The sequence below is a fragment of the Carlito syrichta genome, unplaced genomic scaffold, assembly GCF_000164805.1.
Source record: "Carlito syrichta isolate Samal-C Ts95f unplaced genomic scaffold, Tarsius_syrichta-2.0.1 Scaffold304453, whole genome shotgun sequence".
Taxonomy (NCBI): domain Eukaryota; kingdom Metazoa; phylum Chordata; class Mammalia; order Primates; family Tarsiidae; genus Carlito; species Carlito syrichta.
This window is the reverse complement of record NW_007248549.1, coordinates 252353-255841: the sequence shown is the minus strand read 5'-3', so window position 1 is coordinate 255841 and position 3489 is coordinate 252353. Positions and strand designations below refer to the sequence as shown.

At 42.0% G+C, this 3489-nt stretch overlaps 1 protein-coding gene across 1 annotated transcript in view; it reads left to right on the top strand.

Moving 5' to 3' along the window:
- The first annotated feature begins 244 nt into the window (after window positions 1–244).
- Window positions 245–3489, top strand: part of GLRX2 (glutaredoxin 2) — an 8836-nt gene continuing 5591 nt past the window's right edge. Inside the window, exon 1 of the mRNA XM_008059949.2 lies at window positions 245–621. The gene's annotated coding sequence lies outside the window, so the exon portion shown is untranslated. The remainder of the gene's footprint in view (window positions 622–3489) is intronic.

Sequence of the window (3489 nt, the reverse complement as noted above, 5' to 3'; positions counted from 1 at the left end):
CTGAGCTGCCGTGTTGCCTCGGGGATCCCGGGACTCGTGGGTCGACACGGGCCGGGTCGCGTTCGCTCGCCTGGGCCGTCCAACTGCTTGAGATAAACTACAAGACGCCCTCGTAGATTAGGATTCCCAAGAGCTAATGATTTTTGTTTTACGTATGTCCCAGATATTGCAGTGACATGCTTGAAACACGTATCCCTTGTTTACCTGAAATTCTAATTTATCCGGCGTCCCGTATTTTTACGTTCAACTTGGCCACCCGACCGCAGGACGTGGAGACGACGATTCCTGCCAAATGGCCAAGGCTTTGAGGATAGGGACCGTGAGTAATGCTGCTGTCGCCTGTGGCTAGGTCGAGGACTGTGCTTTCCTCGCACGTTCTGCTTTCGAAGACCCGCGGCTGGAGGACACAGGGCCCGGGCCACTGCTGTGACCGCCCACGCCCAGCTCGCTTCTCCACGTCCGCCACCGCGCTGTCCCTTGACGGGAAGGGTGTCTCTGCCTATCCACTTGATCTGGGTGCTCTTACCAGTTTTGTAAGACTTTAGGAACTCTTGACTAGCTTTCAGATCTCGTGTTAACTAATTGACTGACAAATCCTTGAGGCTCTGCAGTGTTGTTCTGGTATGTGTCCCTGGGCATATGGCACTTAGTGTACTTAGCACAAACATAAATGTAGCATGACTAGTTGGTGCTTCATCAGTGTTGAAATCAAATGTTTCTTGTGCACTTCCTCCGTGGATGTGTCTTTTCTTTATAGGTGACAGCTTTTACCAAAGTCAACTCGAAATTGAAGGGAAAGGGTGCCTTCCAGAAACTCATTTTAGTTGGCAGGGAAGAGGATAATATTTCAGATTGCACCTCCTACCTCCTCTTACTACCCAAGAAAACATTCTTTTATGAAAGTTCTGCTGGTCTTGCTTCAAGAGTAAATGCTGTGGTAGCTGGTTTGGGGATGGCAGTTAAATGCTGGACTTGAGATGAAAAGGACTGGTTTTCTTAGTTGGTAAACCAAATACAGATTGCGATTTATTCCACCAGCGCTCTTCCTTAGGTCCAGGTCAGCCCTGCCGGGTCTTTTCTTTACCAATTTAGGCTTCAGGAACTCAGCTTGTTTTTTTCTTAGAGGCGCACTTTCCCCCGAAGGTGGTTGCAGTCTCCTTAGCTCACTACTCCTAACCCCTTCCTGAGTTAAGCACTGGGACCTTTTTTGTTTGTTTGTTTTGGGGGTTTCCTTGCTAATCTATTGGGAAGCAAGGACTACTAGATTGTAAACGTTGAGTAGTTACGATGTTTAACTGCAGTACCGCTGTCTTACTGTCTTGTTATAACTGAAGGTGATGGTTGTTACAGCTTCCTTATTCTAAGTGTGCTGGTAGTGCTATATAGTAGTCTCCCCTCATCCTTTAGGATATGTTTCAAGACCTGGGTGAATGCTTGAGACCACGGTAGTACTGAACTCTATATTTGCTATGCTTTTTCCTAAGCATACATACCCATGATGTTTAATTTATAAATTATACAGAGTAAGAGATTCACCACTGTAACTAAGAATAAAATAGAACAATTGCTTTAATAATAAGACACTCGTTGGAAGAGGTCCCCTCCTGAATCTTCATGTAGACTCAGTGTTTTGTGGTGTAACACATTGCTGTCCATCAGAACAAGTTTTCTGTTCATTTCTCCACAATGCCTTTTATGTCTTGACTAAACACTTATCGCACACTGTGGCTGTAACTTGCAGTTTGAGGCACAACAGCAAAACTAGCACAGATTTCTTTTTTCTTTTTCATAATTTCATGTTTCGAAGATTTGTTCTTATTGCAGATCTTAGCAATGTCAGCATATGATTTTATTTTTTTCCTTATTAAATGGAGAACTTTCATTCTGAAACTTAAAGGAAACAATTTGGGATATCCAAATTGCCAGCATCATTACTCTTGCTCTTTGGGGCCATTATTAAGTAAAATTAGTAAGGGTGACTCGGACACAAGCACCACAATACCATGACAGTCCATCTGATCACTGAGATGGCTACTAAGAGACCAGTGGGCTACTAAGTGACTAGTGGGTGACTAGTGTTTACAGTGTGAGTATGCTGGACAAAGGGAGGTTTCACACCTCTGGTGAAAATGAGTGAGACTGGTTGAAATGTCATCATGCTCCTCAGAACTTAAACTTATGAATTGTTTATTTCTTGAATTTTCCACTTAATATTTTTGGACTATGGTTGACTAAGGTACTGAAACTGTGCATAAGGGGGGACTACTGTATAGAGTGGATTCTCATCATCCAGGGATATCTTGTGCTGGAAAAAGCCATTTTGAGTGGATTCACTTAAAATGAAACTCAAATTTCATGCTATACAGTTAAAAAAGTTTTGTTGGGACCTTTGAAAAAATGAAACAACATTTTAAAAAGGAGCTTAACTTTTATATTTAAGAATATTTGAATTTTAAGTGCATTCACCAATGAATAAAATATTGATTTGGAGGAAGAACATTTGAGTTTTGCAACATAGTCTTAAGGATAATATTTTAAAAATTATATGAAGATTCAAATCTTTACTTTCTTTTTCCTTAGGTATTCGAGTAATTCTCTTTTGAAACATCTGTTATATCTCAGAATCCTGTTGAAAAATTTGTAATTTCATTGTGCAGTTAGTTTGTGTCATGGTGTTTGATGTCATTCCAGCAATGCATTATGGCCTGACTGACCAAGAAAGACGAGTAGATGGGGAAAGAAAGGTTCCAGGGATAAACAACGAGATTTTATGTTAAGCTGGTCTTTTTTCTTTCTTCCTTTTTTTTTTTTAGTCCAAGTTTCACTCTGTCACCCAAGTTGGAGTGCAATGGTGTAATCATGACTTATCTCAACCTCGACCTCCTGGGCCCTCAAGCAATCCTCCTGCCTCAGCTTCCCAAGTAGTTGGGACTACAGGCATGCACTACCACACCTGGCTAATTTTTAAAATTTTTCTTTTGTTGAGATGAGATCTCACTGTGTTGCCCAGGCTTGTCTCGAATTTCTGAGCTTAAGCAGTCCTCCCTCCTCAGCCTCCCAAAGTGCTGAGATTATAGTCATGGACCACTGCATTCGGCCATTGTTGATTTTTTTAGTAAATATTTTCCTAACAATACCTCCTTTTACAAGCTATCAACAGCTAGGTTCTGGATAATAAATACTGAGATAATGAGGGGTCCTGTAATCAGGAAATAATAGTAGTAATGTCAAGTGTTATTGAATATTTACTATGTGTAAAGCACTGTTCTGCTTTCTGTATATCAATTCATTTAATCCTTACAAAATGCTTTAAGAAGTGGGAGTAGGCCTGGCTTGGTGGCTCAGCCTATAATCCGCACCTTTGGGAGGCTGAGGCGAGTGGATTGCCTGAGCCCGCGGGTTCGAGACCCGCCTGGGCAGCGAGACCTCATCTCTACAATAAATCAAAAAATCAGCCGGGCATGGTAGCGCACGCCTGTAGTTCCGGCT